Below are 10,495 nucleotides of genomic sequence, written 5' to 3'. Positions count from 1 at the left end.
TTATGCCACTCTAGACACACTTGTTCTCCTTATGGAGTCATATCAATACATAGATTTTAAGATTCTTACTAGTCAGATATATTCCTCTGCGGGAAATATGGGGTTTTGAGTCTCTTTCACTGAGGAAGGTGTAGGTCTTGTCTATTCCAAAGTTGGTTTTTGGAACGGTCCCTGTGCTTATATCAAACTCTGGTTTTATGCATCACCCCACCTCTCCATCCCCTTTAGGCAGGCAAAAGAGTGTTTTCTAAATGTGAGACTCTGTTCTCTTTCCTAACTCAGTTCACGTGTAGCCATGTTTACATGATCATCATAAGTGATATCTTATGATAAGTTTCTTTTTCTGTGTGACTTATTTCACTTAGAATCATCGTACCTGAATCCACTCACTTTGCTGCTACTGGTCTTATGACATTGATTTCATGGCTGAGGGATATTCCATCGTACGTAAGTACCACAATGTTTTGAACCATTTTTATATTTCCTGGGATATTTAAGGTGTACCCAAGTTGAGGTTCTTGTACTCAGTGCAGCCCTAAATTTGGAGGTGGCTCTTTCTTATTGATTTTCAGTTTTCCCAAGGTATATTCCCTAGACAGGAAGTGGCCTTGGCTCTGTAGCTCTGTTGTTTACTTGTTTTAGGGAACACAATGCACTCCTCCAGTGAGGCAGTTGGCAATTTACATCCCGCCCATCAGCATAACAAGGCTCCCTGTTCTCCAGGGCCTGTCTTGCCTTTCTGGTTTTTACACATTTTGTGGATGTCCCTTTTGACCGGTGGGAAGTGATACTTCTTTGTAGTGCAGATTTGCATTGCCCGCTTGCTTGCTTGGCCAAAAAGGGCGTATGCGTTTTCTCCTGAATATATTCAGGAGAAAACACATACGCCCTTTTTGGCCAAGTGCATCATTGTCCAAGTTGTGCCCCTCTTCCTGTGTTTTACAGGCGATTCCAAGGTATCTCTTGAAATCTGTTTCCTGCTATTTTGCCTCGCTTTCAAGTCCGCCTCGTTGACTTCCCTCAACAGATTTTTGGACGATAGTTGTCCTTTATCACTCTGCCAGTTTGTGAATTGCTGTGCCCCTGTGCTCCATTTCTCAACTCGTTTTTTGTGAGCTGAACGCAAGTCCAAAATTTTGGATCATGTCCTATACTGGTTCCCGGTGGGTGGCTGAGACTTTGGTTAATTCTTCTTCCTGCCGGGAAATTAGAGTGACATGTGCCCGTCCAAATGCCTAACAGCTACTCTCTCATGGGTTCTCCCTCGTCCCTTCCATCCTCTGCCAAATTGGGATCCTGTGCAAACCAGGAGGTTAAAGGGCCTGTCTCTCCATGTTGGGAGATTGATAGTAAGGAAGTTGGAAAGTCAAACTGGAGCACCAGGAGAGGGACTATTCGTTGAGTTTTAGGAACCTTTCGTATTCACAGTGTGTACATTCTCTAGGTTTCCTGTACATGTTATAGCTGTAGTAATATTCCCTTCAACCTGGAGAGTTGGGACCCATGGAATGGGGGCCATGCATTATTGCTTGAAAGGGTCTGCATTTGCTCACCCAATCTCACCAATCCTCTCAGTCCCAAGTGTCCAGGCTTATGCCACATCCACCTCTCATTGTAGATAGGGTCTTTCCAGGTTTCCTCAGACACCCTGAAGGAATTGTAAAGAATTTCCCTGTTTTTTGGTTTTGCTTTTGAAATTCCTTTTTATAGTGGGTTTGAGCTGATTCTCGCTGCCATGTTTATGCCACTCTAGACACACTTGTTCTCCTTATGGAGTCATATCAATACATAGATTTTAAGATTCTTACTAGTCAGATATATTCCTCTGCGGGAAATATGGGGTTTTGAGTCTCTTTCACTGAGGAAGGTGTAGGTCTTGTCTATTCCAAAGTTGGTTTTTGGAACGGTCCCTGTGCTTATATCAAACTCTGGTTTTATGCATCACCCCACCTCTCCATCCCCTTAATGCAGGCATAAGAGTGTTTTCTAAATGTGAGACTCTGTTCTCTTTCCTAACTCTGTTCACATGTAGCCATGTTTACAGGATCTTCATAAGTGATATCTTATGATAAGTTTCTTTTTCTGTGTGACTTATTTCACTTAGAATCATCGTACCTGAATCCACTCACTTTGCTGCTACTGGTCTTATGACATTGATGTCATGGCTGAGGGATATTCCATCGTATGTAAGTACCACAATGTTTTGAACCATTTTTATATTTCCTGGGATATTTAAGGTGTACCCAAGTTGAGGTTCTTATAGTCAGTGCAGCCCTAAATTTGGAGGTGGCTCTTTCTTATTGATTTTCAGTTTTCCCAAGGTATATTCCCTAGACAGGAAGTGGCCTTGGCTCTGTTGCTCTGTTGTTTACTTGTTTTAGGGAACACAATGCACTCCTCCAGTGAGGCAGTTGGCAATTTACATCCCGCCCATCAGCATAACAAGGCTCCCTGTTCTCCAGGGCCTGTCTTGCCTTTCTGGTTTTTACACATTTTGTGGATGTCCCTTTTGACCGGTGGGAAGTGATACTTCTTTGTAGTGCAGATTTGCATTGCCCGCTTGCTTGCTTGGCCAAAAAGGGCGTATGCGTTTTCTCCTGAATATATTCAGGAGAAAACACATACGCCCTTTTTGGCCAAGTGCATCATTGTCCAAGTTGTGCCCCTCTTCCTGTGCTTTACAGGCGATTCCAAGATACCTCTTGAAATCTGTTTCCTGCTATTTTGCCTCACTTTCAAGTCCGCCTCGTTGACTTCCCTCAACAGATTTTTGGACGATAGTTGTCCTTTATCACTCTGCCAGTTTGTGAATTGCTGTGCCCCTGAGCTCCATTTCTCAACTCATTTTTTGGGAGCTGAACGCAAGTCCAAAATTTTGGATCATGTCCTATACTGGTTCCCGGTGGGTGGCTGAGACTTTGGTTAATTCTTCTTCCTGCCGGGAAATTAGAGTGACATGTGCCCGTCCAAATGCCTAACAGCTACTCTCTCAAGGGTTCTCCCTCGTCCCTTCCATCCTCTGCCAAATTGGGAACCTGTGCAAACCAGGAGGTTAAAGGGCCTGTCTCTCCAAGTTGGGAGATTGATAGTAAGGCAGTTGGAAAGTCAAACTGGAGCACCAGGAGAGGGACTATTCGTTGAGTTTTAGAAACCTTTCTTATTCACAGTGTGTCCATTCTCTAGGTTTCCTGTACATGTTATAGCTGTAGTAATATTCCCTTCAACCTGGAGAGTTGGGACCCATGGAATGGGGGCCATGCATTATTGCTTGAAAGGGTCTGCATTTGCTCACCCAATCTCACCAATCCTCTCAGTCCCAAGTGTCCAGCCTTATGCCACATCCAGCTGTCATTGTAGATAGGGTCTTTCCAGGTTTCCTCAGACACCCTGAAGGAATTGTAAAGAATTTCCCTGTTTTTTGGTTTTGCTTTTGAAATTCCTTTTTATAGTGGGTTTGAGCTGATTCTCGCTGCCATGTTTATGCCACTCTAGACACACTTGTTCTCCTTATGGAGTCATATCAATACATAGATTTTAAGATTCTTACTAGTCAGATATATTCCTCTGCGGGAAATATGGGGTTTTGAGTCTCTTTCACTGAGGAAGGTGTAGGTCTTGTCTATTCCAAAGTTGGTTTTTGGAACGGTCCCTGTGCTTATATCAAACTCTGGTTTTATGCATCACCCCACCTCTCCATCCCCTTTAGGCAGGCAAAAGAGTGTTTTCTAAATGTGAGACTCTGTTCTCTTTCCTAACTCAGTTCACGTGTAGCCATGTTTACATGATCATCATAAGTGATATCTTATGATAAGTTTCTTTTTCTGTGTGACTTATTTCACTTAGAATCATCGTACCTGAATCCACTCACTTTGCTGCTACTGGTCTTATGACATTGATTTCATGGCTGAGGGATATTCCATCGTACGTAAGTACCACAATGTTTTGAACCATTTTTATATTTCCTGGGATATTTAAGGTGTACCCAAGTTGAGGTTCTTGTACTCAGTGCAGCCCTAAATTTGGAGGTGGCTCTTTCTTATTGATTTTCAGTTTTCCCAAGGTATATTCCCTAGACAGGAAGTGGCCTTGGCTCTGTAGCTCTGTTGTTTACTTGTTTTAGGGAACACAATGCACTCCTCCAGTGAGGCAGTTGGCAATTTACATCCCGCCCATCAGCATAACAAGGCTCCCTGTTCTCCAGGGCCTGTCTTGCCTTTCTGGTTTTTACACATTTTGTGGATGTCCCTTTTGACCGGTGGGAAGTGATACTTCTTTGTAGTGCAGATTTGCATTGCCCGCTTGCTTGCTTGGCCAAAAAGGGCGTATGCGTTTTCTCCTGAATATATTCAGGAGAAAACACATACGCCCTTTTTGGCCAAGTGCATCATTGTCCAAGTTGTGCCCCTCTTCCTGTGTTTTACAGGCGATTCCAAGGTATCTCTTGAAATCTGTTTCCTGCTATTTTGCCTCGCTTTCAAGTCCGCCTCGTTGACTTCCCTCAACAGATTTTTGGACGATAGTTGTCCTTTATCACTCTGCCAGTTTGTGAATTGCTGTGCCCCTGTGCTCCATTTCTCAACTCGTTTTTTGTGAGCTGAACGCAAGTCCAAAATTTTGGATCATGTCCTATACTGGTTCCCGGTGGGTGGCTGAGACTTTGGTTAATTCTTCTTCCTGCCGGGAAATTAGAGTGACATGTGCCCGTCCAAATGCCTAACAGCTACTCTCTCATGGGTTCTCCCTCGTCCCTTCCATCCTCTGCCAAATTGGGATCCTGTGCAAACCAGGAGGTTAAAGGGCCTGTCTCTCCATGTTGGGAGATTGATAGTAAGGAAGTTGGAAAGTCAAACTGGAGCACCAGGAGAGGGACTATTCGTTGAGTTTTAGGAACCTTTCGTATTCACAGTGTGTACATTCTCTAGGTTTCCTGTACATGTTATAGCTGTAGTAATATTCCCTTCAACCTGGAGAGTTGGGACCCATGGAATGGGGGCCATGCATTATTGCTTGAAAGGGTCTGCATTTGCTCACCCAATCTCACCAATCCTCTCAGTCCCAAGTGTCCAGGCTTATGCCACATCCACCTCTCATTGTAGATAGGGTCTTTCCAGGTTTCCTCAGACACCCTGAAGGAATTGTAAAGAATTTCCCTGTTTTTTGGTTTTGCTTTTGAAATTCCTTTTTATAGTGGGTTTGAGCTGATTCTCGCTGCCATGTTTATGCCACTCTAGACACACTTGTTCTCCTTATGGAGTCATATCAATACATAGATTTTAAGATTCTTACTAGTCAGATATATTCCTCTGCGGGAAATATGGGGTTTTGAGTCTCTTTCACTGAGGAAGGTGTAGGTCTTGTCTATTCCAAAGTTGGTTTTTGGAACGGTCCCTGTGCTTATATCAAACTCTGGTTTTATGCATCACCCCACCTCTCCATCCCCTTAATGCAGGCATAAGAGTGTTTTCTAAATGTGAGACTCTGTTCTCTTTCCTAACTCTGTTCACATGTAGCCATGTTTACAGGATCTTCATAAGTGATATCTTATGATAAGTTTCTTTTTCTGTGTGACTTATTTCACTTAGAATCATCGTACCTGAATCCACTCACTTTGCTGCTACTGGTCTTATGACATTGATGTCATGGCTGAGGGATATTCCATCGTATGTAAGTACCACAATGTTTTGAACCATTTTTATATTTCCTGGGATATTTAAGGTGTACCCAAGTTGAGGTTCTTATAGTCAGTGCAGCCCTAAATTTGGAGGTGGCTCTTTCTTATTGATTTTCAGTTTTCCCAAGGTATATTCCCTAGACAGGAAGTGGCCTTGGCTCTGTTGCTCTGTTGTTTACTTGTTTTAGGGAACACAATGCACTCCTCCAGTGAGGCAGTTGGCAATTTACATCCCGCCCATCAGCATAACAAGGCTCCCTGTTCTCCAGGGCCTGTCTTGCCTTTCTGGTTTTTACACATTTTGTGGATGTCCCTTTTGACCGGTGGGAAGTGATACTTCTTTGTAGTGCAGATTTGCATTGCCCGCTTGCTTGCTTGGCCAAAAAGGGCGTATGCGTTTTCTCCTGAATATATTCAGGAGAAAACACATACGCCCTTTTTGGCCAAGTGCATCATTGTCCAAGTTGTGCCCCTCTTCCTGTGCTTTACAGGCGATTCCAAGATACCTCTTGAAATCTGTTTCCTGCTATTTTGCCTCACTTTCAAGTCCGCCTCGTTGACTTCCCTCAACAGATTTTTGGACGATAGTTGTCCTTTATCACTCTGCCAGTTTGTGAATTGCTGTGCCCCTGAGCTCCATTTCTCAACTCGTTTTTTGGGAGCTGAACGCCAGTCCAAAATTTTGGATCATGTCCTATACTGGTTCCCGGTGGGTGGCTGAGACTTTGGTTAATTCTTCTTCCTGCCGGGAAATTAGAGTGACATGTGCCCGTCCAAATGCCTAACAGCTACTCTCTCAAGGGTTCTCCCTCGTCCCTTCCATCCTCTGCCAAATTGGGAACCTGTGCAAACCAGGAGGTTAAAGGGCCTGTCTCTCCAAGTTGGGAGATTGATAGTAAGGCAGTTGGAAAGTCAAACTGGAGCACCAGGAGAGGGACTATTCGTTGAGTTTTAGAAACCTTTCTTATTCACAGTGTGTCCATTCTCTAGGTTTCCTGTACATGTTATAGCTCTAGTAATATTCCCTTCAACCTGGAGAGTTGGGACCCATGGAATGGGGGCCATGCATTATTGCTTGAAAGGGTCTGCATTTGCTCACCCAATCTCACCAATCCTCTCAGTCCCAAGTGTCCAGCCTTATGCCACATCCAGCTGTCATTGTAGATAGGGTCTTTCCAGGTTTCCTCAGACACCCTGAAGGAATTGTAAAGAATTTCCCTGTTTTTTGGTTTTGCTTTTGAAATTCCTTTTTATAGTGGGTTTGAGCTGATTCTCGCTGCCATGTTTATGCCACTCTAGACACACTTGTTCTCCTTATGGAGTCATATCAATACATAGATTTTAAGATTCTTACTAGTCAGATATATTCCTCTGCGGGAAATATGGGGTTTTGAGTCTCTTTCACTGAGGAAGGTGTAGGTCTTGTCTATTCCAAAGTTGGTTTTTGGAACGGTCCCTGTGCTTATATCAAACTCTGGTTTTATGCATCACCCCACCTCTCCATCCCCTTTAGGCAGGCAAAAGAGTGTTTTCTAAATGTGAGACTCTGTTCTCTTTCCTAACTCAGTTCACGTGTAGCCATGTTTACATGATCATCATAAGTGATATCTTATGATAAGTTTCTTTTTCTGTGTGACTTATTTCACTTAGAATCATCGTACCTGAATCCACTCACTTTGCTGCTACTGGTCTTATGACATTGATTTCATGGCTGAGGGATATTCCATCGTACGTAAGTACCACAATGTTTTGAACCATTTTTATATTTCCTGGGATATTTAAGGTGTACCCAAGTTGAGGTTCTTGTACTCAGTGCAGCCCTAAATTTGGAGGTGGCTCTTTCTTATTGATTTTCAGTTTTCCCAAGGTATATTCCCTAGACAGGAAGTGGCCTTGGCTCTGTAGCTCTGTTGTTTACTTGTTTTAGGGAACACAATGCACTCCTCCAGTGAGGCAGTTGGCAATTTACATCCCGCCCATCAGCATAACAAGGCTCCCTGTTCTCCAGGGCCTGTCTTGCCTTTCTGGTTTTTACACATTTTGTGGATGTCCCTTTTGACCGGTGGGAAGTGATACTTCTTTGTAGTGCAGATTTGCATTGCCCGCTTGCTTGCTTGGCCTAAAAGGGCGTATGCGTTTTCTCCTGAATATATTCAGGAGAAAACACATACGCCCTTTTTGGCCAAGTGCATCATTGTCCAAGTTGTGCCCCTCTTCCTGTGTTTTACAGGCGATTCCAAGGTATCTCTTGAAATCTGTTTCCTGCTATTTTGCCTCGCTTTCAAGTCCGCCTCGTTGACTTCCCTCAACAGATTTTTGGACGATAGTTGTCCTTTATCACTCTGCCAGTTTGTGAATTGCTGTGCCCCTGTGCTCCATTTCTCAACTCGTTTTTTGTGAGATGAACGCAAGTCCAAAATTTTGGATCATGTCCTATACTGGTTCCCGGTGGGTGGCTGAGACTTTGGTTAATTCTTCTTCCTGCCGGGAAATTAGAGTGACATGTGCCCGTCCAAATGCCTAACAGCTACTCTCTCATGGGTTCTCCCTCGTCCCTTCCATCCTCTGCCAAATTGGGATCCTGTGCAAACCAGGAGGTTAAAGGGCCTGTCTCTCCATGTTGGGAGATTGATAGTAAGGAAGTTGGAAAGTCAAACTGGAGCACCAGGAGAGGGACTATTCGTTGAGTTTTAGGAACCTTTCGTATTCACAGTGTGTACATTCTCTAGGTTTCCTGTACATGTTATAGCTGTAGTAATATTCCCTTCAACCTGGAGAGTTGGGACCCATGGAATGGGGGCCATGCATTATTGCTTGAAAGGGTCTGCATTTGCTCACCCAATCTCACCAATCCTCTCAGTCCCAAGTGTCCAGGCTTATGCCACATCCACCTCTCATTGTAGATAGGGTCTTTCCAGGTTTCCTCAGACACCCTGAAGGAATTGTAAAGAATTTCCCTGTTTTTTGGTTTTGCTTTTGAAATTCCTTTTTATAGTGGGTTTGAGCTGATTCTCGCTGCCATGTTTATGCCACTCTAGACACACTTGTTCTCCTTATGGAGTCATATCAATACATAGATTTTAAGATTCTTACTAGTCAGATATATTCCTCTGCGGGAAATATGGGGTTTTGAGTCTCTTTCACTGAGGAAGGTGTAGGTCTTGTCTATTCCAAAGTTGGTTTTTGGAACGGTCCCTGTGCTTATATCAAACTCTGGTTTTATGCATCACCCCACCTCTCCATCCCCTTAATGCAGGCATAAGAGTGTTTTCTAAATGTGAGACTCTGTTCTCTTTCCTAACTCTGTTCACATGTAGCCATGTTTACAGGATCTTCATAAGTGATATCTTATGATAAGTTTCTTTTTCTGTGTGACTTATTTCACTTAGAATCATCGTACCTGAATCCACTCACTTTGCTGCTACTGGTCTTATGACATTGATGTCATGGCTGAGGGATATTCCATCGTATGTAAGTACCACAATGTTTTGAACCATTTTTATATTTCCTGGGATATTTAAGGTGTACCCAAGTTGAGGTTCTTATAGTCAGTGCAGCCCTAAATTTGGAGGTGGCTCTTTCTTATTGATTTTCAGTTTTCCCAAGGTATATTCCCTAGACAGGAAGTGGCCTTGGCTCTGTTGCTCTGTTGTTTACTTGTTTTAGGGAACACAATGCACTCCTCCAGTGAGGCAGTTGGCAATTTACATCCCGCCCATCAGCATAACAAGGCTCCCTGTTCTCCAGGGCCTGTCTTGCCTTTCTGGTTTTTACACATTTTGTGGATGTCCCTTTTGACCGGTGGGAAGTGATACTTCTTTGTAGTGCAGATTTACATTGCCCGCTTGCTTGCTTGGCCAAAAAGGGCGTATGCGTTTTCTCCTGAATATATTCAGGAGAAAACACATACGCCCTTTTTGGCCAAGTGCATCATTGTCCAAGTTGTGCCCCTCTTCCTGTGCTTTACAGGCGATTCCAAGATACCTCTTGAAATCTGTTTCCTGCTATTTTGCCTCACTTTCAAGTCCGCCTCGTTGACTTCCCTCAACAGATTTTTGGACGATAGTTGTCCTTTATCACTCTGCCAGTTTGTGAATTGCTGTGCCCCTGAGCTCCATTTCTCAACTCGTTTTTTGGGAGCTGAACGCCAGTCCAAAATTTTGGATCATGTCCTATACTGGTTCCCGGTGGGTGGCTGAGACTTTGGTTAATTCTTCTTCCTGCCGGGAAATTAGAGTGACATGTGCCCGTCCAAATGCCTAACAGCTACTCTCTCAAGGGTTCTCCCTCGTCCCTTCCATCCTCTGCCAAATTGGGAACCTGTGCAAACCAGGAGGTTAAAGGGCCTGTCTCTCCAAGTTGGGAGATTGATAGTAAGGCAGTTGGAAAGTCAAACTGGAGCACCAGGAGAGGGACTATTCGTTGAGTTTTAGAAACCTTTCTTATTCACAGTGTGTCCATTCTCTAGGTTTCCTGTACATGTTATAGCTGTAGTAATATTCCCTTCAACCTGGAGAGTTGGGACCCATGGAATGGGGGCCATGCATTATTGCTTGAAAGGGTCTGCATTTGCTCACCCAATCTCACCAATCCTCTCAGTCCCAAGTGTCCAGCCTTATGCCACATCCAGCTGTCATTGTAGATAGGGTCTTTCCAGGTTTCCTCAGACACCCTGAAGGAATTGTAAAGAATTTCCCTGTTTTTTGGTTTTGCTTTTGAAATTCCTTTTTATAGTGGGTTTGAGCTGATTCTCGCTGCCATGTTTATGCCACTCTAGACACACTTGTTCTCCTTATGGAGTCATATCAATACATAGATTTTAAG

The sequence above is a fragment of the Mesoplodon densirostris genome, unplaced genomic scaffold (assembly GCF_025265405.1).
Source record: "Mesoplodon densirostris isolate mMesDen1 unplaced genomic scaffold, mMesDen1 primary haplotype scaffold_44, whole genome shotgun sequence".
In the NCBI taxonomy this organism is placed as follows: domain Eukaryota; kingdom Metazoa; phylum Chordata; class Mammalia; order Artiodactyla; family Ziphiidae; genus Mesoplodon; species Mesoplodon densirostris.
This window is presented reverse-complemented; position numbering follows the sequence as displayed.